The sequence below is a fragment of the Nyctereutes procyonoides genome, unplaced genomic scaffold, assembly GCF_905146905.1.
Source record: "Nyctereutes procyonoides isolate TBG_1078 unplaced genomic scaffold, NYPRO_anot_genome, whole genome shotgun sequence".
Classification (NCBI taxonomy): domain Eukaryota; kingdom Metazoa; phylum Chordata; class Mammalia; order Carnivora; family Canidae; genus Nyctereutes; species Nyctereutes procyonoides.
The window spans coordinates 24,728,307-24,753,015 of record NW_026575024.1 but is presented as its reverse complement, the minus strand read 5'-3'; the positions used below and the strand labels follow the sequence as shown (position 1 = coordinate 24,753,015).

At 44.3% G+C, this 24,709-nt stretch overlaps 1 protein-coding gene across 7 annotated transcripts in view; it reads left to right on the top strand.

Moving 5' to 3' along the window:
- The first annotated feature begins 330 nt into the window (after positions 1 to 330).
- Positions 331 to 24,709, top strand: part of RALY (RALY heterogeneous nuclear ribonucleoprotein) — an 84,602-nt gene continuing 60,223 nt past the window's right edge. The window contains exons 1-2 of one of the 7 annotated variants that reach the window (XM_055307380.1): positions 1,244 to 1,673; positions 12,070 to 12,244. The gene's annotated coding sequence lies outside the window, so the exon portion shown is untranslated. Of the gene's footprint in view, positions 350 to 1,241; positions 1,674 to 2,261; positions 2,394 to 7,006; positions 7,026 to 12,069; positions 12,245 to 24,709 lie in introns of those variants that run through there. The other 6 variants (XM_055307409.1, XM_055307418.1, XM_055307371.1 and 3 more) reach the window with 6 other exon arrangements.

Below are 24,709 nucleotides of genomic sequence, written 5' to 3'. Positions count from 1 at the left end.
GTAAATAAAATCTAAAAACAAACAAACAAACAAACAAACAAAAAGAAAAACAGAAAAATGATCTCTCTTCCTTTGAAGGGAGACACGGAGGTCATCAACACAAGCGGAGCTGTAATTGTTGGTCTTGCAGCGTCAGGATTGCATTCAAACTCTGCCCTGTTTAGCAGGTTCTGGGGGTGGCAATGTGAAAAATACAATCGTGAAATCCCAGGTCGGCTTCATGGAAAATTGGACAGTTCTCAGCCTTCAAGGAAGTCTATAGCTGAGGACTGAAAGGCAATGGTCTCCGTGGGCTCTCGAAGACCAAGACCCCTCCGGCTGTTCCGTGGACGCTGGAACATGGCTTTGGGTGAGTTTCCGACAGGAGAAATACTCAGTAGAGAGGACCACCGCCCAGATCGGGTTATAAAGCATTTCCCGCATCCCAGCAGGGTAAAGGTACTTGAATTTAACCTCCTTTGTAGGCGGGAGGGGCACCTCCTTCCCAAACCCAAGCCAACCGCTGCCTCTCCGCCCAGTCCCAGCCTAGGCTGCAACGAGCTAGGCTCGCCCCGTCCACGTACCTGCTTCCCTGAAAAATGAAAGGACCCGGAGCCCCTTCCCACCGCGCCCCTCACGCACTCCTCGGGGGCCGCCCCCCGCCCGCGTGTTTGGGGCCCACCTCCAGGCCCCGCCCCCCGCCTGCTCCAGCCGCCCGACTGGATCCCGCCTTTGGGTCCCGCCTCCTTCGGCTCATTTCCACCCCCCGCCCCCACCCCGGGGCCACCTTTGGGCCCCCTCCTCCCTCCCTGTTCGGCTTCCGGGCCCGCCTCCTTCTGTCCCGCTTCAGTTTTTTTCCTCCTTTCTGGTTCTCTCTTCGGCCCCGCCTTCGGCCTCCTCTCGTAAGGGCTCCGCTTCCCTCAGCCTCGGACTCCTCCTACGGGCACGGCCTCCCTCAAGCCCCACCCACAGCCCCTCCCGTCAAGCTCGGCTCCGGCGGCAGGCTCCGCGCCACGCCTGCCTTCCGCGTCTCTGCTCTCGGGCGTCGCCACCCTCCCAGCCCTGCCCCGCCTTCGGCTCGCTTATTGGTGGAGGAGAGCCTCTCTCTGAGCAGAGCTCTCTCTTTTCCCGCCTTTAGCCCCGCCTTCCAGGCGCCCCGCCCCGGTCCCGCCTTCCTCTTCTCCCCGCCGAAGCTCTGGACTTTTCCAAAGCGAGGCTGAGGGGGTAGGGGGAGCCCAAGCGCTGGGGAAGCCGGGCTAAGTCGGGGTGGGGCTGCGGACTCCCAGCGCTTGTGTCACCGTGTCCTTCTCTGGAGACAAAAGCGGTGCCGTAGAGGGAGGGCCCGGGGCCAGGGCCGGAACGGCGGGCGGGGCCAAGCGGAGGAAAGCCGTTTGGGGCCCCCCCGCCCCCGCGCGCTTCAGTGGTGGCGGCCGAGGGAAGGACTCGCGGCTGCGGGGCTCGCGCCGCTGTCAGTGCGGCGGGGCGCGGGGCGGGCGCAGCCGAGAGCAGCTGAGGGGGCGGCGGCGGCGGCGGCGGCGGCGGCGGCGACGACGACTCCCGCGCGCGTGTGCTCAGCTCCTCACGCCGCGGCCGGGGCCGCCTTCCTCCTCCTCCTCTCCCTCCCTTCCGCCCCGGAGTGCGGCGGCACCGCCTCCTTCCGCGCCGCGCGGCTTCCTCCAGACCTCTCGGCGCGGGTGAGTGGGGGCCACGGGCGTCTCCTTAGGGGTGCGGGGGAGTGTTCCTTGTTCCTTTTCGGCTATCCACCTCTTGGCGCGGGTTGCTGCCTATTTTTAGAAACTCTTTTTTCGGCCATTCTGGGCGTCCTGGGAGCCAGAGTAACTCCCGGCCCCCTCCTCCCGCACCTCCCCCCCAAGCCCCGTGTCGCTGGCCCGGCCCATCCGCGCCTGCCCCCGGCCGCTTCCTCCCCGCGGGCCGGGCCTGGGCCAGGAGTTGGCGGGGTGGGCCCGCGCCCGCTCGGAAGTTGGAGTCTTTGTGCTCGCGCCCCGCCCCGCCCGGCGAGGGGAGGAGGGAGAGGAGCGGAGGCCGCGCGGGGAGGCCTGGGCGGGCCGGGCCCGGGCTCCGGCCCCGGCCGGGGCTCCTTCCGGCTCTCCCTCCGAGGCCGGGTCTTGCCGGCTCCCCAAGGCACACAGAACTGGCCTTGCCTCGCTCCCCCACGGGCCTGAGCGCCGCCTCGGCCCCCACCGCCAACGTTGCTGGGCTCGTTGCACACCTTGGGGCTCGGAGAGGAGCAGCCACGGGCCCTCGAGCTGGTGCGGTGTTCCGCACTTCACGCAGTTCCCAGTGCGGCCGAGCTTCAGTCGGCCCCTCCGTAAGGTGGGGGAAAGAAAGTCGCCTCGCAGGATGTTTGTGGATTTCGGGAACTAATATGGGAGAGAAGTGTCTAATACCAACAGGTAACGTTTAATGGACTTGGTCAGGAACTTCGACGGCCTTCTGGGGTCATCCCCCTTTACAAAAGCAGAAATCAAGGTGCAAAGAGGAAAAATAGTTCACAATAGCCACAGAAGTATAAAGCCGTGGTATTAGTACCTGTTTATTTCTTAGTGTGAACTTGTGTAGGGTCTTAGTGCAGAGGATTTTGAGTTCACCTTGGGTCACTCCTTTTTCCCTGACTCCCAAGCTAGTGTCTACTATACTACGGATGAAAGGATACGAGAGGTCCCAGGGAAGGGAAATTCGTATGAATTACTGATCTCTGGGCCTTTGGCTCAAGGAAGGGTTAAGTCATTTTAACTGAGGTTCTTCCTTTATTTTATTTATGGCGTATCCCTTCTCCCCTAACTTTGTGTGTTCTCTATAGGGTTTATTTTATTTATTTCGTTTTTTTTTTTAAAGATCCTATTTATGAGAGACACAGAGAGAATCAGAGACATAGGCAGAGGGAGAGGGAGAAGCAGGCTCCATGCTGGGAGCCCAACGTGGGACTCGATCCCAGGTTCCCAGGATCACGCCCTGGGCTGAAGGCAGGCGCTAAACCGCTGAGCCACTGGGGCTGCCCTCCATAGGGTTTCGATTTACAGCTCCTAGTTGTGGGGGTAGGAGAAGTGACTCAAGTCAACTGCTTCAACTCCCTACCTTCAAATAGGGTTTTATTTTTTCTATTTTCAAATAAGCCCTAGAGGGCTAAAAGTGAACGAGCTAATACTAATTTTGTCAAGTTTCTAGTTTTCCAGTGTGTTTGATCCCTGTTGAGTTCTTAGGCCACACCTTGAAGGAGTCTCCCGATGTTTGCATTAGTTCTTTGGAGTCTGGAGGTCTGTTGTGCTGCTCTCTTTACAAAATTCTGAATTTAGGTATTGCGGTATGTGGGACCTGGAAGGGGTCTTATCATCTGGTCTAACTTTATCTGCCTTGTCCCCTTACCCAGTTAACACTGGAAGAAAGTTGTCCGCATTCACAGACTGCTTTGGTGACAGAATCAGAACTAGAATTCCCAGTCTTCTGCTTTGCAGTCCAGTAATAGTTTTATTTCTACCATCCCTTGCCGCTTTGAAGGGGAGTACTAAATTACTTATTCAGGCCTTAAGAGACCAGAGACCAGGAATCCTGAGTAAATGGAAATCTCGAGAAAGTTGGTTAGTTCCAGCCATTCTATGTCTTAGGTTTAGCATTAAAAGGAGGGCAGGTTTTGTGCACAGGTGTACCAGTTCTCATTAGTATTTAGTGTTATCGTATGGCTTATATTACTCTTTTGAAATCATCTGATTTCTAATCCAGTTCTATGAGGGAGTTCTTAGACTTTGGTTTACATCTCCTTTTTACAGCTGTAATTGAGAATTGAGACACAGAAAGGTTGGGGCACTTGCGTTACTTAGGTCACCAGATTAAGAAGTGAGGACAGCACACCTATCATGGGTAGAGGATTTGATGTAGCATCATTAACTGAGCCACTCATTGTGGCCCTGTGAACCTTTTTGCTTTTCTGTAAATTCACAAGGTTGTGTGGAGACTGTGAGAAACGGCTGTGAAAGTCAAATGCAGCGGTAGAAATAATAGCCTTTTTTTTAGCTTTTTTTTTTTTTTTAAGATTTTATTTATTTATTTAAGAGTGCCAGAGAGAGCACCAGCAAAGGGGAGGGGGCAGAGGCAGAAGCAGAAGCAGACTCCCCACTAAGCAGGGAGCCAGATGTGGGGCTTGATCCTAGGACCCTGGGATCATGACCTCAGTTGAAGGCAGACCCTTAACCAACTGAGTCATATTATGGTGCCCCATAATAGCTAATGTTTATTAAGTACTTACCAGGTACCAGTTCTTGGAGTAAGGACTTTCTATGGGGTATCTCATTTATTTCTCAGAGCCAAATGTATGAATTGGGTATTATCTCTGTTTTACAGAGGAAGAAACAGGCTTAGATAGGTTATATGACTTGCTCAGTATCATGCTATTGATAATTGCAGACCATATATTTTTATTTATTTATTTGACAATATAATTTTAAAGCTGGGGTGTTGTTTTTTTTCCCTTTCTTCTGGGTAAAATGTGCATGAGGTAAAATTTGCCATTTTAACCACTTTTAAATGGACAGTTCTCTGGCATTAAGTACATTCACACTCTTGTGCAACCATAACCACTCACTATCCTTGTTTAGAACTTTTTCATCTTCCCCAGCTGAAACTCTCTACCCATTAAACACTTAACTCCCTAGTCCCCTCTCCCTGTAGCCTCTGACAACAACCATTCTATTTTCTGTTTCTGAATTTAACTACTTTAGGTGCCTCATATAAGTGGAATTATACATTTTTTTTTGTTCTTCAGTGACTGGCAAAGCTGGCACTTTTAGTGCTTCCCTTGACCTCGGGATGCTATGTAAATGCAAAATGATTATTCCTTATCTGCACTGGGGTGTGGCATGCTGCTCCAGAGCAGAAACAGAGGACTGTTTGTACCTCTGGTTAAGCTCTTTTCCCCCCTTTGCCTCTACTTTGTGGATTGAAGTTCCTTATTACAGCAGCCTTTATTGGAGATCTGTGCTTGCCCCTTTTGTATCTTCCAGAGAGACCTCCTACCCTTGAAATAGAACCCAGAGGACTCTCCACCCTTCTTTGCACCTGCCTTTCCGACTATTCAGGATTTGCGCGTATCGGGCTGCAGTGATCAAGAATAGCAGTGCTATGACAGCAGCTCGGATCAGAACTACTCACAGGATGATTAAATGGATTACCTTTATGAAATATGCTCTCTCTACCCTCCTCTTTCCATAAAGTCACACAAGAGGGATTAGCTATGGGTTCCTAGAGGGTGTTAATGGGTACTCATTGCTTGCAGGTGGTTAAAATGGAGTTAAATGTATTTAGCCTTTTTTTTTTTTTTTAAGATTTTTTTTATTCATTCATGAGAGACCCACACACAGAGAGGCAGAGACAGACACAAGCAGTCTCCATGCAGGGAAACCCCAATATGGAGCTCAATCCCAGGACTTGAGATGATGACCTGAGCTGAAGGCAGATGCTTAACTGACTGAGCCACCTGGGCACCCTAGAAAACGGTACCTTTTTTTTTTTTTTTAAGATTATTTATTTATTCATGAGAGACAGAGAGAGAGAGAGGCAGAGACACAGGCAGAGGGAGAAGCAGGCTCCATGCAAGGAGCCTGATGCGGGACTCCATTCCGGGACTCCAGGATCATGTCCTGGCCGAAGGCAGGTGCTAAACTGCTGAGCCACCCAGGGATCCACTGCATTTAGCCTTTCAAAACTCCCTTAGGTTTGACTGTTTGTTTCTGTATATTTGGGAGGTGGTGGAATGTATTGTTTATGAAGGGTTGTTGGAATTTTGTCCTGAAAACCAACAGGGAGTGGAGGTGGGAGGTGTTCCAGAGATGGGTAATTGGGCAGCAAACAGATCTGAGCATGTTGGGTTTTCCTTAAAGATCTGATGGCCCTACATTGCCTATGTATTAAGTCCAAACCCCTGAGTGTGATAATGAGGTCCGAATGTGTTGAATTGTTTGTTGGACAGGATCTTGTAGTTGAGGGGTTTTAAGGTCTTGCCCACCAGCCAGCCATCTGGCCAACATTTGAATTGGCTACTTACTGAGATTCGATTTCATTGGACACTTCATTATTAGAAAGTTTTCCATTTACAGAAAAATTATTAAGCATCTGCCATGCACAGCCCTAAGCTTGGTGATTTGAGTCTATAATAGCCTTGTGGGGAAGCCAGGCAAGGAAACCGGTAACGTGACAAGTGTTGTGAATGGGGATAAGCACTGTTAGAGCGTAGAGGAATGGTAACTAACCCAGCCTTGGAGGCTTCTTCAGAGAAGTTGGCTAAGCCCAGATCTCAAGAAAAATAGACATAAGGCAGGAGGAAAAGAGATTTGGAGAGTTGAGGAGGAGACTGACTAGGCAGAAGAAATAGCAAGTCTAAAGATGGTGAGGGTGTAGTAGTTGAGACTTTTGGGCATTTCTTATATCAGGTGCTACTCTAAGCATTTAACATGTGCTAATTAATTTCTTGTTATGGCCACCCCAAGAAGTACATACTATTATTTCCATTCTGTAAGTGAGGAACAGACCCAGAGGGGTTATTTATTTATTTATTTATACCCAGAGGGGTTAAACACATTTCCTGTTTCTCAAGATTGCTGGGGGGAGGGGTGCCTGGGTGGCTCAGCGGTTGAGCATCTGCCTTTGGCTTAGGGCATGATCCCTCGTGATCCCTGGGTCCACAGATTGAGTCCCACCTTGGGCTCCCAACATGGAGCCTACTTTTCCCTCTGCCTACGTCTCTGCGCTGCCCACCCCTGTGACTCATGAATAAATATATATATATATTTTTTTTTTTTTTTGGTATCTAAAAATTTATTGTCATGTTTTCACACCCAAAACTTAGGATCTTGGTTTTTCTTTCTTGCCTTTGTACAAGGCCAAAAGAAACACATTGGCTACTTTGGCAACCTTAAAGTGGACTCCAGGAATGTCACCAACAGCATGACCTTTGCAACTAAATCCAGCCACCAGAACCTCATCATTTTCCTCAATAAAATTCAAACAACCATCATTGGGTACAACACCCAACACAGGTACAACTGTGATCTTTTTGCCATTCTTGATCAGCTGGACCCTGACACACTTCCAGATGGCAGAATTTGGCTGTTTGGCTTTCAACCCCTACTTTTTCCAGCACAATTCCTTTTGCATGGGAAGCACCTCCAAAAGGGTTGGTGTTCAGGTCTGTGCCCAAATGGGCTTTCTTGTACTGCTTATCATGCCACTTCTGGTCCCCTTGGTGACTGCGGAGCTTCCTGGCAGTACGGAGGCCAGACACTTGCCCATCCTGCCGGCACCAAGGGCCTGAGCAAAAAAGAGCAATAAATAAGATCTTTAAAAAAAAAAAAAGATTGCTGGGGGGAGCATAAAGCAAAAGATGGGTGGATGTGGCAAGAAATGAGAGGAGACTGGAAGGGTAGGTAGAGTAGAAGCCAAGTCATGAAAGGGTCTTGTTGCCTAGGTTGAGAAATTTGGACTTCATTTCGAGGTGATAGGGTCTCTGCTCCTATGGACATTTTATTTTATTATTATTATTTTTTTCCTATGGACATTTTAGAAGGATGTATCTGGCTACCTGTTTGGGGAGTGGTTTGGAGACCTAGAGCACCATGGACAAAAAGACCAGTTTAGGAGGAGGCTGTTGTGGTAATACAGGTAAGGGATGATGGTGTTTCAGATGAAGAGTGTGTATGTGTAGAAGGAATTGAGCAGTGAGACACAAAGATTATTGTGTGGTAAGTAAGGAAGAAATCAAGGATGGTTTCTAGATTTCTACCTGGTGCAGTTGTATAGATGGGGATGCTGATTATTGAGGTGAGGACATAAGAGACGAGGTGGTTTTCTCTTTTTTTTTTATTTAAAAAAATATATATATATATTTATTTATTTATTTGATTTATGATAGTCACACACACAGAGAGAGAGAGGCAGAGACCCAGGCAGAGGGAGAAGCAGGCTCCATGCACCAGGAGCCCGACGTGGGACTCGATCCCAGGTCTCCAGGATCGTGCCCTGGGCCAAAGGCAGGCTCCAAACCGCTGCGCCACCCAGGGATCCCGAGGTGGTTTTCTCTTGAAGGGTCTTCTTAAATCTGCTTTCATTTACCTTCTAGTTATTGAGCCAAGTTCTCCATGGAGAGGATTGGGGGGTAGAAGCATAGGGTGAGGGGGGACAGTATTGTACAACATATCTGGTAACTATTCCTGGCTAAACCGGATGATGTAAACAGTAGTTTAGAAAAGGAAGAAATGTTAGATCCTGGATATTCAGGCCCTGCTTAGCCCTGAAGATTACTTTTATTAAGCTAAAGGAAGACTTAACATTTTTTCCAGACAACTTCCTTTGGTACTGCTCTCTCCATGTGTTACTGTGGCCCTAAGTCACCTGTGTTTACTACCTGCTAGACACTGGGAAAACAAAGATAAGTAAAATGTAGCTTCAGGAACTTGTGTCCAGAAAGGCAGCAGATCTCAGTAGCTTAGATAACAGTGGTGGAGGTACAGGGTGAGATGGGGCAGGTCAGGATGGAACAGAATGGGGAAGGACCACGAGGGATTTTTGTTGGGACAGGAGTCAGGAACTCTGTACTCTATCTAGTCTTATTGTCAGGTGGCAAAGGTCCAGCTTTATTCATCTGAATAATGATAGGAAATCATGGCTACTAGGGTCCTTTCTAGCAATAATATTTTATGATTCTAGATGTTGATTTAGACAGTATATCTTTTGGAGAGGCATTTTCTTTCCTCTTTCTCCTCCCCTTTTTTTCTGAGGCAGTGATGGGGAAAGGGTAGAGATAGGGTTTTCACCTGAAAACCTAGTTTTTTTCAATTTTAGCTTCATGTATAAAATGTTTAACTGGGGCAGCCCTGGTGGCACAGCGGTTTAGCACTGCCTGCAGCCCAGGGTGTGATCCTGGAGACCCAGGATCAAGTCCTACATCGGGCTCACTGCCTGGAGCCTGCTTCTCCCTCTGCCTATGTCTCTGCGCCTCTCTCTCTCTCTCTCTCTCTCTCTCTCTCTCTCTTTCTCTCTGTCGCTCATGAATAAATAAAATCTTTAAAAAAATGTATAACTGGAGCGGGGAGAAGATGACTAGTAATGTTTGCCTGCTGACCTGCAACTGCCCACTAGGTTCTGTGAGGAAAGTTTCAGACCTGAGGTGGGGTACAGCTCTTAGACTGTCAGGATGAGAGAGGGGGTGCAGTGAGATAAACTGGAAGCCGTGTCATGAGCCTGAGGATTTTTCAGTTTGGTTCCTGCTACTGACTCAATTTGTGGGCTTGGCCAATTCCTTTTCTTCTCTGGTCCCATTTCATCATAATCTCAGACCTTCCTGAAATTTTGTAAAAGACCAAAAGGGTCGGAGCCAGAGAGGAATAAAAACGGTTTGGAGGTCCTTCTCTATTCACTTTCTTCTCCCTGCTTAAATGAGTAACTAGAGATAGGCATCTGCCCAAGTATCCTTATTATCTCTTCTGTTTCTACAACCCTTTCTTTTTCTTTAGTTTTAGTGTCTGTCACTTTATAATGGCCTTCATGTGAATAAGCAGGCTTTACCTCATCAGAGGAGGCAGGGAGGGTGGAATATTATTAGTAGGTTCTATTTTATATCCCCAAAAGGTCACTGCCCCCTGCTCTCCGTGTAGGGGTAAGGGTGGGTTGATTGTGGTTGAATACTTGGATTTTTCTGAAGCTCAGGCTCAGGAGTGCTCCACTAACCGAAGTGCAAGTTGCCATTCTCCCAACATGCCCAGTGTGGTTCCTCTGGGGGATATAGGCATTTGATATTTGCCAAAGACATGTAAATTGTCATTACCTGATATTCTCTGGGATCTCAGTCTTCCTTTCTAAAACAACAGAGTTGGACTAGATAGTCTTGAATGATATTTTTACCTCTTAATAGGGTGACTTCCTAGTTTTACACAAGTGGCTTGTGAATTCATCTTTGGAAGGAGAAAGGGCTTTGTTAGAGCTTTGAGAGTGTGTCAGAGGGTTAAATTCTGGGTTCATAGATACCTTTTGGTATATAAACAGATGGATATTGCATTCTAGAGTGGACAGATTGCTGAAAAATTGCTTGTGAGATGAATTTATCAAAATGCCTGCTAGTTCCATTATAAACTTGGAGAGTTTTTGTCCCGTAGACCAACTTGGAGTCTAAGACTATAAAAAATTATATTTAAATATGTAGCAAACTGTTTAAAATCATAGAATAAAGAGAAAATGTTAAAAACACTATAAGATGCCCAAACAGTACTAGTGCTGGTAAAATACTAGACCAGAAATTTGCATTTCCTTAGAGGTTTAGCTTTATGAAGTAGATACCTCTGCTGAGGTTACCTGGCCCTTGAAATGCCATCTGTAGAGAGTGAATAGTTCTGTTTATTTGTCAAGATAAGAATCCTTGCTTTATTCCAAGTAAGTATTCTCTTTAGAAGGCCAGGCTTATAAGCTTAATATTATTGGCCAGGTTTTCTTCATTCCAGAGGCATTTATCTGGTATTTAGCAGTCTCCTGTTTGTTTTATTAAGGCTTTTACTAAGCCTAGTTAAAGGTATAGTTTGCATGGTGTCTGTTGATCTGTTTGTCTGATTTCCTTTGTAATAATTTATGCTAGTGAAAGCAAGCTCAGCAGTAGATATAAAAAATAATTTTCATAACTCATTATTTCTCTAGGTCTGGGTTTCTTTCTGGAAGTATGATCATGCTACACTGAGAAGTCAGATGTTGTTCCTGGCTTAAAACAGACCATTTTAAGGCTTTGGGACTTTGTTCTTCCAGGTAGCTGTAAGCTGGCACTGAGGAACGGTGTTGTCAGTATAATAATGATAGCTATGCCTAGATCAGTTCAACACAGCCTATCTTTTCTTCAGACCTTAAAAACTCACCCTAAATTGATTTTTCACACCAGTGAAAGTAAGCTCTTACTAAAATTAGGGTCTTGGTAGAATTACCATGCTAAGTAGGTTACCTAGCTACTGTAACATGATTGTGCTTTCCATCCCAAAGTTCAGTCATTCATTTCCAGGAATTTGGACTACCTGCTGTGGTCTCTCTATGGAGAACATAAAAACCAAGCAGGACATAATTCCTGCCCTCAAATTACTTTCAGTTTTGAGGAGACTGAGAAGTACAATAGATCCTAGCTGCTTCTTTCTCCTGCTGCCTTGGCCCAGATATTTAGGTTGAGGGTTCTGACGAGAAATAGCAGAATTGATGGATATTTCACTACACAAGGAGACCTGTTTGAATATCTGACTTCCAGTGTTTAGTTTTACTTTTGCCTCCGCTTTTTTAAAAAATTTATTTTATTTTTTTAAGATTTTTAATTTATTCATGAGAGACAGAGAGGCAGACACAGGCAGAGGGAAAAGTAAGTTCCACGCAGGGAGCCTGATGTGGGACTCGGTCCTGGGACTCCAGGATCATGCCCTGGGCTGAAGGCAGGCACCGCTGAGCCATCCAAGGATCCCCCTTATTTATTTAAAAATATTTTATTTATTTGAGAGAGAGCACAAGAAAGAGAAAGGAAAAGTGTGTGCACGCACACAAGCAGGTGGAAGGGGCAGAGGGAGAAGGAAGAAGTAGGTTCCCCACTGAGCCAGGGGAGCCTGATGTGGGGCTTGATCCCAGGTCTCCCGGATCATGATCTGAGCCGAAGATAGATGCTTAACTGACTTAGCCACCCAGGTGCCTAAGATTTATTTATTTTAGAGAGCATGAGCAGATGGAAGGGCAGAGGGAGAGAAAATAAATGGCCAACATGGGGTTCCATCCCAGGACCCTGAGATCATGACCTGAGTCAAAATCAAGAGCTGGCTGCTTAACCTACCGAGCCACCCAGGCATTCCTGCCTTCCACTTAAAAAAAATTAAAAAATAAAAAAAAATATATAAAAGATTTATTTAAGAGAGGGATTGAGGGAGAGAGAGAGAGAAAATCTTAAGTAGACTCCCTGCTGAGCACAGAGCCAGGACTTGGGGCTTGATCCCCAGGACCCTGAGATCATGACCTGAGCCAAAACCAAGAGTCAGACCTTTATTTTAATTTAATTTAATTTATTTATTTATTCATCAGAGAGAGAGAGAGAGGCAGAGACCTAGGCAGAGGGAGAAGCAGGCTCCACGCAGGGAGCCCAACGTGGGACTCGATTCCAGGACCCCAGGATCAGGCCATGGGCTGAAGGCGGCACTAAACTGCTGAGCCACTTGGGCTGCCCCGAGTCAGACCCTTAATCAGCTGTACCACCCAGGTGTGCCTCCCCTCGCCTTTTATTTTACCTCCCTTTATCCTCTATTGCTGAGGTATCTCACATGCAGTGTGTGAAGAACATTTGGGTAGGGGATGACATTGTCCTTCAGGTTTGGGTGTCCAGACATCTGCTTAGTGCTTTCCCTATTCTCCTCACATCAGTTCTCTGGCTGGCTTCCAGAAAGATTTGATACTGTCTAGCTTCTTATTTAGGAAGGAAGAAAATTCAGTTTCATATTGAATTATTTTAAGTTTTATTATATCAGTTTTTTTATATGCAGTTTTGAAATAAAATAGTTCTCTGTTTTGCTTGCAAGTAAATTATTTGAGGTGTGGTTTCTGGCATTTGCTCAGCTTGTGACTTACTAATTGTGATTAAATTGTGGTTCTTGAAGCCCACTGCCAGTGTCAGTGCTAGCCTTCTTTGAACACTTTGCAGCACAGAGCCCTTAGGAATGGAAAATGGAGGGACTGTTGAGCATACCCTTCCAACAATTTAGCATTACTTATGGGGTCTAGAGAAGAGGAAATCTGCCTATGCCTATTCTTTAAGATTGGGGACAGTGCTGAAATCAGTCATCCAAACTTATGGAGCCCATGGAGTGCCATATCTTAAATTCCTCACAATAACATTGTGAGCAAGTTAGATAACATTTCTAAAAGTTAAAGAGTACAGTATAAAACCAGATGATGCAGTTTATAGGAGAATTCACAAGCCGTTTGTCAGTTAATAGGTAAATGGCAGAGTTTTCCATAGAAGAGGAGACCTCTCTGGTTTGGAGTGATCAGGAAGAGTGGCCTGAGTCAGCCTCTAGTCAGCCTCTTCCTCCAGGAGAAAAAATGATGGAAGGATTTAGATAGGGCAGTGATGAGGCAAAAGACTAGGAAAAACTTTTCAGGGGGAGCAGTGTCTTCAGTCTCAAGTCACAGGGTAGGCGTATGTTCAGCTTTAGTAATTATTGACAAACAGTTTTCAGAGGCATACCATACCAGATCACACTCTCATCAGTGGTACATGAGAGAGAATTCCTGTTGCTCCGTGTCAACACTTAGCATTGTTTATATTTTTCATTTTATTTTATTTTTAAGATTTTATTTATTTATGAGAGAGAGAGAGGGGCAGAGACACAGGTAGAGGGAGAAGCAGGCTCCATGCAGGGAGCCTCATGGGGGACTCAATCCCGGGTCTCCAGGATCATATCCTGGGCTGCAGGTGGGGCTAAATCGCTGCGCCACCTGGGCTGCCCATATTTTTCATTGTAAATCATGCTGGCTGGTGCATAGTTACAGAAGTGAGTTTTAAGAACCATAATATGAACTCTCAGGTAACAGTATCATAAAGAGGTAAATAGATGGGGTTTCAGAGGAGGGAGAGATTGCTTCATTTGTGGGGATGTGGTACTCCGGGAACATTTATGGAGGCATGAGCATTTCACTGGGTTTTATACGATAAAGATAGTGACCATATATCATCTGGGACCATTTTAGTTTCTAATACTGTCTGGTTGTACTTTTAGATTGTGAACCAATATTTCTGTGACTGGAAGATATCTCCCAGACTATACAGAAGCAACACCCAGATAGCTCTTCTCAGTTGTTGTGCCTCTCTCTCTTCTCCCTTTTTTCCCCCCAGAAAGTATGGTCACAGGAGATTTTAGGTTGTTAGAGATGGAGAGAGGACATTCTGTCTGACGGGAACATCTTGAACAGAAACACATGAGTGACTAAATTGAGTGGCATCGCTATTCCTGCTAATGAGCTAAGGGAGGAGGATGTGTCTCATTCTTAAAGGGTGGATAATGCCTTCTCATAGCCTTCTGGAGCAGGTGGAAAAAGTCTACTGTTCCCAAGCCAATTTGTATTTAAACTGGGTAGAAGGATGAGAATGACCTCTTTGCCTATAATCACATCATTTCAGGGAATAAATTAATCCAGCAACAGTCACACTTTTGAAGTATGTTGAGAGTTTGTCTTCTCTTAAGAGAAGGGAGAGGGGTGAGAGGGGAATGCCAAAACTAAAGAGTAGTCTCTCAGAGCTCATCTATTACTTGTATATTTGCTCAGAAAAATTGCCATTTCTTTGTCAGCTTTTATCCTGCTGGGTGGGTCCTAGCTAGGTGTTTATTTTCTGTAGTTTTACCAAATCGCTTTGAAGGCTGATGTGAACATTGATCATCTCTTTGTTCTGTCAGCAAATATTAGAAAATGTGCCTTAAATTACCTGGTTGGGGGAAATAAGGTGGCCCTCCCTGCTTGCTTCCAGAGAGCAGCACTTCCATGTTAAACATTAGTCAGATCCTGATTCTGTGTCAGGTCATCCTGTGTTTTTCAGGAGAGACTAGGAATGTTAGAGCTGCCACTGGGGACATTTACCAGAGGGTTTTTTGGCTTTCTTTTTTTTTATTTTTTTATTTTATTTTTTATTTTTTATTTTTTTTGGTTTTTTGGCTTTCTGTCGAAGAGACTAGTTGAATATTTGATTAAAAAATCTGACGAGGTCCTAAATCTGTGTTTCATATTAATAATTGCTGCCATGTATTGGGTGCTCACTGTGTTGAGATACCATGCTTGTACCTTGTGTTCTACTAAAGTGGATGTTTATTGAAGGTTACTATGTGCTAAGTTTTTTTTTTTGTGTGTATATAAATCTTTATAAATCATGTAAGATGTGTAAATTTATATCATTTACATGTTATGTATATGTAATATTACATGTTACGTAAATGATATATATATAAATTTACCTATACACATAAAAATCATATTTATTCTCCCCTCAACCCTAAGAAGTAGATTCTGTTAATCTTCATATAAATGGGAAACTGAGACACCAGGAGATTAAGAATATGCCTACAGTCTTACTGCTAGTAAATGGAGTTGCCAGGATTGAAACATAGCCAATTATTTTTAACATGGAAATTTTAAAACAGACACAAAGTAGACAGAGTAAATGAAGCATGATGTATACCCATCACTCAGCTTCAAGTCATAGTCAGTCATATTTCATTTATACCCCTACCTCATCCTGTGCTTTGAAGAAAATTTCAACTGTCCTATTTTGCCCTTAAATATTTCACAATGTATTTCTAAGGGATGACTTTATTTATTTAAAGATTTTATTATTTGGCAGAGAGAGCACAAACGAGGAGCTGCAGAGGGAAAGAGAGAAGCAGATGCCCCAATGAGCAGAGTGTCCGATGTGAGGCTTGATTCCAGGACCCTGGGATCATGATTTGAGCTGAAGGCAGACACTTAACTAACTGAACCACCCAGATGTCTCTACAGGATGACTTTAAAATAACCACAGGGATGCCTGGCTGGCTCAGTCAGGAGAGCATGTAACTCTTGATTGCAGAGTTGTGAATTCCAGCTCTACATTGGGGGTAAAGTTTATTTATTTTAAAAAGATTTTATTTTTATTTATTTGAGAGAGAGGATGAACAGGGGGAAAGACAGAGGGAGAGGGAGAATCAGGCTTCCTGCTGAGCAGGGAGCCTGAAGTGAGACTTGATCTCAGAACCCTGGGATCATGACCTGAGTCGAAGGCAGATGCTTAACGGGCTCAGCCACCCGGGCACCCTGGTAAAGTTTATTTAAAAAACAAAACAAACAGAACCATAATGCCATTTTCATACCTTATAAAATTTAACAATTCCTTAATACCATCAAAATCCAGATTATGTTCACATTTCCAGTTATCTCCTAAATGTCACAATCTTATTTTTACGGTTTATTTGTCTTAAGATTTTTATAAGATCCATACATTTTAATTGGTTTTTACATATTTTAAGTCTCTTAATTTATTATTTCACTTCTATTTGTTGTTATTACCTTTATTTGTTGAAGTAAAAGCATTGTTTTTCCTGTAGAGTTTTCTGTGTTCTGAATTTCCTGTAAATTGGTGATTGTATCTAAGGGGGTAGTATGTCTTAATCCTCATGGCAACTCTACAGAAAGTAGGTATTCTTATTTTGCAGATGAGAAAACAGACTGAAAAGGGTTGAGTTGAGTGACCTGCCCAAGGCCTCACAGCAACCTTGAATGTGAACACAGACCTTCTTACCTCCAAAGCCTTTATTCTTTGCTCTTTACCACTCACCCATTCTGTGACCTTGGGCAGATCACTTTTAAGTTCTCTGGGCCTTAGTTTCTTTGATATATACACTGGAACTTCTACAGGAGTGGTGGTTTATGGGTCTATGACCATTTGAGTGCCTACCATGTGATGGCAAGGTACGAGATGCTGTGGATGATACTCATGAATAAGACTGTCTCCAGTGAGCAGGTAGTCAGCTAAGGACTGTAGGACCATACCCTGTTTCAGATTAGGAGCTTGTTTTGGCCATGGCAGGACTATCAGAGCTTCCTAACCAGCCTCTCTGCATCCTATCTTGGCCTCTTCCATGCCATGCTTCTCCCTGCTGCCAAGTGCCTTTTCTAAAAACCATTTTTGTCGTGTTCTCCCCGATCATAAATCTAGTTTGAGGGACTTGGTAAATAAGAAACAAAATTCTTCTGGCAATAAACCTTCCCTCCTTAGATTGAGTTACTATTTCAAGGGCAGCTAGTCTTTTTTTCATTTCTGTTTGGCAAAGGTGTATTAGCACCTTTTGGAAATGCTGAGGAGTCTGGAGATGATAGAATAATGATGGAGTAAAGCACGGGAATGCTATCTTGATTCAGGGGAGAACATTTAGCATTGTACTGTTCACTCCCAAGGACATCTGACTATAATGGGGTAGTTGTCCTTTTCTTTGCAAACGAACTTCTGGTTGTAGAGTTCAGGGATGAGAGTTTTCAGGATCTCCTTTTGAAGAGAACCAAGCTGCTGAGCTTTCATTTTACTGGCTAGCCAAGCTATTAAAGTGAATGTGGTATATAGAGCAGTGATTTGGGTCTGTAGTAATTTGGGTGGCAGACAGCTGGCACTGAGTCCAGTCTGACCCACAGCTAACTATAAAGTTAAAAGTCCAGAGAGGTAGGGTTCAGGGCATTTGTATTTCTAAAGTACCTAAGACCTTTAAATCTTTTTTTTTTTTTTTTTTTTTTTAAAGAACCTTTGATGGTTTTGAACCAAAGAAGGCTGTGGAATCATGGGTTCTAAAGCTCAGGAGCCAAGTGGTCTAGGACCCTGGATAGCTCCTTGGAAAAGCAGTTCTGACAAAAGTTATGCAACCTTGGGGGACTCCTAAATCCTTACTGTGCAGAGCTAGGATCTTACCCTCTAGATCAGGGACTGCAAACTGGCAGCTCCTTGAGGTGTGTCTGGCCTGCACCCATATTTTTTGTTTGACTTGACCAGTGTTTTTCTGTTTTGAGTTGGACCCCAGCCTGGGAAGATTGGGGCTGCCTTATAGTGGAGATACCTTATATGAGATCAGAGGTTCTGGCATGTGGGCTATGAGGGTGACTGATTTCTCCTGAAGAGGGAGGAGGATTTTTGAGGAAGTATTCCTATTCACAGAAGTGGAAATAGCACCCAGCTAGCTATTTTGTAGAAGGCATCACTCCCTGAGCCCTCTGCCAGGGACTCCCTATGTCGTGACTCCTTGTGCACTGGCCTGTCCATGTTTAAGAAACTTGTAGCTTGGCTTTTTTCTTTTTTTTTTTCTATCTTTGAGGGACAGAGATATGATTCTGATCTTTGAGCAAGTCTGTATTACCAGCCCAGTTTGGCAAAATGCTTGTGTTTGAAGAATCACATTCTTCATTTCTGTTCATCTAATTGGCTGGCTTCTTTAGACAGGGCATATTTGTTCTCAAGTTTGTCAAAGCCCTCATCATTTCCTGTTTCTGTGATATCCAAGTCCAGTGCCTATTGCTATTTATCACCAAACTAGCTCTTTTATTTATTTATTTTTTTAAGATTTATTTATTCATGAGAGACACAGAGAGAGGCAGAGACATAGGCAGAGGGAGAAGCAGGCTCCTCGCAGGGAGCCCGATGTGGGACTCGATCCTGGATCCTGGGATCAGGCCCTGAGCTGAAGGCAGACGCTCAACTGCTGAGCCACCCAGGTGTCCTGCACTTTTTTCTTTGAAACATTTGGTCAGCTGTATTTCTTTTTGCTACCTGCTTTGTCCTTTTGGGCCTATGGATCTCTGTAATATTGAAGGGACTTTGCACAGTTACAGTGCTCTTAGTCCTACTAGATGAGTTATCTTCCATTTTATTAGAAACTTTGGTGTCCTTGTGATACTAGTGATGGTTCAGTGAACCTTGGCCTTATAAAATTAGCATTTTTTGCAGTCTCTAACACTCACAAGCTTGGGGTGTGTGTGTGTGTGGAAGATGAAAGAAACCATGTCTTGTGAAAGACACCATGACATCTAATAAAAAACTGGTTTACTTAGGAGTTAGTTCCTGGTCTTCCACCCAGCTGCAGTGAGCAGCAGCTCCTGTGTGTTGAAAGTAGGTGACTTTTCTGAGTGATTCTTCTACATGCCTGTTCCCTTTGTCTTTTTGTAATTACTGTAACATCATCATCTTGTATGTGGAGCACCATGGTAATTCCCTTGACAACTGATCATGATTTCCTAGATAAAGGGAGGAAGCTAATAAGTGTTAGGAACTCAAAAGGGATATTGGGCTAAGGTCTTGTGATGCTAGTAGAATTTTGAGCTGGAAAGAACTTTTCAGCAGCAAAAGCCTAATGAAACCTTTTTACAGACAAGTCCCTATTTGAGATCCTTAGCTTAGCGTTTTTGTGCTCCTTATTCTATATGGATTTTCCCCATTATATCCCGCTGGACCATGAGCTCCATAAAGGCAGGAACCATGTCTATTTTGTTAATTACTGTTTTTTCAGTGCTTTACCATAGGACCTAAGTAATTTTTGAGAGTCGAAAAGTATGTTGGAGTTTCCCAAACTGGTGGGACACATGGTTGCATATTGCATGATATGTAAAATCACAGTATAAAACCTATTTTCCTAAAGTGTCAATGTACTCAGATTTTTTGGAGTTGAATTAGTTTAGATATTATAACCAGTAATTGAAAAATTTACTCAAATCACATATGAATTTTTTAAATATAAAATGAGAAGGCATCAAATAAATTATGGGATTACAGTAGACCCTTTGACTTTTACCGCAGAGGGTCTAGTGTTTCCAGAACTCTGGTACATTTTTTTGTAAAGATTTATTTATTTATTGGGGAGGGTGTAGTGTGCATGTGTGGGGAGGGGCAGAGGAAGAGAACAGACTTCCATGATGAGCGCCAAAACCAAGAGTTGGATTCTCCACTAACTGAGCCACCCAGGCGCCCTGAGAACTCTGATGTTTTTGAGAAGCTAGAAAACTAACTTTTTTATTTATTTATTTATTTATTTATTTATTTATTTTTTAATTTTTATTTACTTAGGATAGTCACAGAGAGAGAGAGAGAGAGGCAGAGACACAGGCAGAGGGAGAAGCAGGCTCCCTGTAGGGAGCCTGATGTGCGACTCGATCCTGGGTCTCCAGGATCAGGCCCTGGGCTGAAGGCAGTGCTAAACCGCTAAGCCACCTGGGCTGCCCCAATTCAGAGGTTTTTAAATAAATTTATGTGGGTCAGACAAAACACATCCTGGGGCCTGAGCATCTGTTTGTGACCTAGACTTTGGGCATGGCAGGAACTAGACTTTGGACAGGGCCATATGGATGATGATGGTGTCAGGGACAGCTGCCATTCTGCATCTGATTTCTTGGCTTCAAAGTGGCCATAGCTCAGAGTGGAAAGAATGAAGTTATGCCTTGATAGGTTAGGAAAATTCCCACATTACATATCACTCTCTTTGGGAAACAGCTTCTATAAACTCATATGCTATCTTAGCCCTTAAAAGAGCCTCACCTTTACTCCTCTTGTTTTGCAGATGAAATTGAGGTCCAGCGAAGGAAGCAGAGCTTTTGTGAGGTCCTGGGCAGGCCCCACTTCAAAGTCCAGACCTTTGTTTGGTGCTCCTGCCTCACTCACACTTAAGGCATGGATAGGGCAAGGTGTTTTGGCATACTTTGGGTTGGTTGGTAGAGCTGGGGCAAACTCCATTTCTTGGCACAGTTCTATCATCTTGAGCAAAGTGAGTGTTGAGGTGTTAGTAATGTACTCAGTCTCAGCACAAAGGGTCTATTTCTGTCACTAGCATAGATTGACCTTATTTTTTTCTACCTAGAAAAATGTAGAGGACAGCTTAGCAACAAGGAACCTCAATGCCATGATCTGTTTCTCCTTGTACTTTCCTGCTGCTTCTGTTTCCTCCCCTCCAGCTCCTTTCTTCTTGAGCCCTACTACCTTCCCTTGTGTGTATCACTTTCCTCCACCCCAACCGTCACCCTTTTATTCTCTGGTTTTCTCTGTTGCCCTTCTCTTCTGTGGGAAATTCTTGTAATGCCTCTGTAGTAGGCAGAGCCTGAGATTGGACCTGTTTCCAGGGTTTTTGAGGGACTTGCTCTTAAGTAGGGCAACTAAATAAGGAGATGAGATGTTTTTAAACTGCTCCCTCTTTGGTCCACCTCACCCCAGTTGGAAAGGATAAAAACTCTGGGCTTGGCTACAAGGCTCATGCAGTCTGGTGCCATGTCACTTTGCTGCCTTCTGTCAGCAGCAAGGTAACACCCACTGTTTCCCTGTGCTCCTGCTCAGCTCAGAATGACTTTGTTGTTTGGCAGTTCCTCTGAGTAGAAAGCTCTCAGCTCCCAGCCTCCTTACCAGACAAGCTCCTGTTTCATTTTTTCATCATTTCAAATGCCATCTTCTCAATGAACCTTTCTGTAATCACTCCATACGCAGAATTTTTCTTTACATTTTGCTTCTATAATTGTGCTCCGTTGTTGTATCACACCCAAAAACTGCTCTCATTCATGAAATTGAGATTTTATGAGCCAGGGAACAGTGTACTACTTATCTCTGTTTCTTTTGTACCTCAGTAATAGTCCTGGCACAAATAGTACTTGCAGAATGAATAACGGAAATGTACATGTACTGATAACCCGTGGTATAAAATTGAATGTTACGTCCTACAGGTCAAATGTGACAAAGTTCTGTGGAAGTTTATGGGAGTTCCTGAGAGCTACCTTCTGACTGGGAGGAATCTTGGAAGCTTCTAAAAGCTGGTAGCCTTTGAATATGTCTTGAAGATTTAGAAGTTCAACTTGGCAAATATGGTGGGAAGAATATTCTAAATGGAGGGTATAGTTGGAATAAAAGCAATGAGGAAGTATGGAATTCAGGCTCCACTGCTTACTCCACTCATCCCCTTAGCCAGAATTCCTACTAGAGTGTATCCTAAGTTTCTAGGCCAGCCTAAAGGAAATTCTTTCTTTACTTCCTTTTTTCTTTCTTCTTTCCTTCCCTTCTCCTTATTTCTTGTAACCTCCTTTCCTTTTATTTTTGTTTTTTTTTCCAGCCCTCTCCCTTTCTTTCCTATGTTTCCAGTCCTCCTCCCCTTTTTAATTTTATTGTTTACCTTTCTTTCTCTACCTACTTTCTTCTTTCTTGCCCTCTTCCCCAAGTTACCCAGGAAATCCAGTCCTTTGAGTTGAGATGTGAATCATTTAGACAATATTTAACTCCAAATAAACACCTCCCCTTTTGAAACTGAGAAGTAATCGTGGCATAATTGCTTCTTATGTGTCTGTCATGTTTTATTGGCATTGACTTTTTTTTAACTTCCCACGATGCTGGGGGTGTTGTTACCATTTTTCTTTTCTTTTTTTTAGTTGTCATAATGTCAATTTTATTTATTTGTTTGTTTGTTTATTTATTTATTTTTATAATGTCAATTTTAATGAGAAATTTCTGCAGACAGGCCTGCCCTTGAGTGGTATGAGCCTTCAGGCAAAGCTAGGGCTGGATGAGTCAGATACGCTCATGGATCTGTTTTCTCATGCATATAAGTATCTAGGCCACACACATTCCCTCCTGTTCCTATAAGTTCATATGCTTTGCAATACATAGACACAAAATTCAGTCACAAAGGTGCACATATTGCTTCTCTTCCATCCACATCCGTATTATCTCCCTTACACCTTCAAGTTATCTACTTGCTCCTCCTGCCATGTACCCACACATTTATCCTCCTATACTCCCTGTCCTATTATTTTCTAACCAGATACTCAGAATTGTATCAGAATTGTATGTGTTATGACAATATCTGCAAGCCTTACAGACCCCACTGTCTACTTCCTTACATATCTACACAAGTCCTCCCCTATACACAGATCCATCTTCCCACACCCCATGTCTCTCACTCAGTACCACAGCATCTCCCATTATCCCCTACATATCCCCTCCTTGGGTGTTTCTACTCTGCATAAGAGACATTTTAGTTTCAAACTAGTTTTGAAAGGAAATGTCTTTGCTGACAGACATGCTAGTGGACCGTAGGAAGTCTGAACTGTTTATGACAGATACCTCTGAGGCCCCTAAAATAACTTTGTCATGTTTGGGGTGGGGGAAAGCTGGGTCAGACAGACAATAGAGGGTTGCTTCTAAATTGCACTATTATGACCCAAGGTGGATTTGAACCTAGGTGCAAACTGGTCCTGTGATTTCAGGGTTTACTTTTTTTTTTTTTTTAAGATTTTATTTGTTTATTTGAGAGAGAGAGTACTAGAGAGAACAAGCACAAGTTGGGAGAGGGAGAAGCAGGCTCCCTGCTGAGCAGGGAGCCCAATATGGGGCTCAATCCCAGGACTTGATATGATGACCTGAGCCAAAGGCAGATGCTTAACTGACTGAACCACTCAGGCAATCTAGAAAACTGTATCTCTCTTTTTTTTTTTTTTTTTAAGATTTTATTTATTTATTCATGAGAGAGAGAGAGAGAATGGCAGAGACACAGGCAGAGGAAGAAGCAGGTTCCATGCAGGGAGCCTGATGTGAGACTCTCCATCCCGAGACTCCAGGATCACACCCTGGGCCGAAGGCAGGTGCTAAACCGCTGAACCACCCAGGGATCCCAAAAACTTATTTTAACAAGTTCCCAGAGTCCTTCCGTTGTGTATCCAGATTGGGAAGCAGTTATCAAGAAGAAAGAAATAGAAGCAAGTTCTGCATTATCTTTTTTTGTACCACCTTGGACAAATTATCTTTTTTGGACTTCAGCTTTCTCACTTATAACAAAGCTCATGCTTGTAAAGGACCCTTTCAGCTCTAAAATTTTGTACTGCTTTATGATGAGTTTAGTCTGGTATCCTTTTCAACTAAGTATTGGTTCTCTGGGTCTGCCCTGGGCAGAGCATTTCATGCTTTGGCCAGAAACCAGCAGAGGCAGCCTAGGCCTGACCTTTTGTCAGAAGCACTGACACAGGTCCTAATTAGAAATGGATCGATAATGGGCCTGCAGCCAGGCCTGGGGAGACTGGGAGGAGGCTAGAGGGGTGCTCCTAACTAGGGAGAATCTGATTACCATTAAGTGGCTCTGGTTACACTTGTCAACACAATGGTTTTGCTGGAATAGCGCTCTTCCCCTGGGAACAGCAGGCAGGGCTGCCCTGAGCAGACTGAGAAATGGTTAACTTGTACTCCCTTTGATATGTTTTCCTCACCTCTATCTATAAACCTACATATAATATGATGCTAGGTACATAGTACAGGTGTCCTCTTCAGATGGAAAAATCACTTATTAAATACCTAAGTGTTAAATGCTGATTTAAAGCCCTTTTGTTTGTTTATTCCTCCTAATAACCTACTGGGATGGGTTTGAAGAGGAAACTAAAGCTCAGAAAAGCGAAACGAGTTGGCTATCCTTGTGTCACATAGCATGTTCTTTATTGTACTACAGTATAACATTTCTGAGCATTTGCAATAGAGATTCTAAGCTGATGAACCGTTTTCTACCAGAGCCCGCCCGGCCTCCCTCCCTTCCTTTTCTTTCTTTCTTTCTTTCTTTCTTTCCTTCTTTCCTTCTTTCCTTCTTTCCTTTCTTGATTTTATGTATTTATTCATGAGAGACCTAGAGAAGGGAAAAAACACAGGCAGAGGGAGAAGCAGTCTCCCTGCGGGGAGCCTGATGCAGGACCCAATCCCAGGACTCCGGGATCATGATCTGAGCCAAAGGCAGATGCTCAACCACTGAGCCACCCAGGCATCCCAACCTTATCTTCTTACAGATTGAACTGGATCTCAGGCCGTCTCCCCCTAGAGCCCTTCAAATACTAAAGGAGATTCTTGAAAATCATTGATGAGGAGTATTGGGGGGGGGGATGCTCTGCTTGCTTTTGCTTTCTCATCTCCTTTCCACAGTCCCTAAGGAATGAGCAGTCTCTAATGGGAGAGATCAATCATCATTTGGGATCAATGGGAGAACTTCCTCCTTCAAGGAGTGCAGAGTCAGGTTTCTGAACTGGCCATGTGCAAGGAGGGGGAAGGGATTCATGACTGGATATTTCTAGGCATTGTAGTAGCTGAGGGCTTAACATGCTCAGCTACCAGTTGTGGTCAAATTCCCCCTGTGGTTGGTCATTCAACAGATATTTGTTGAGTATT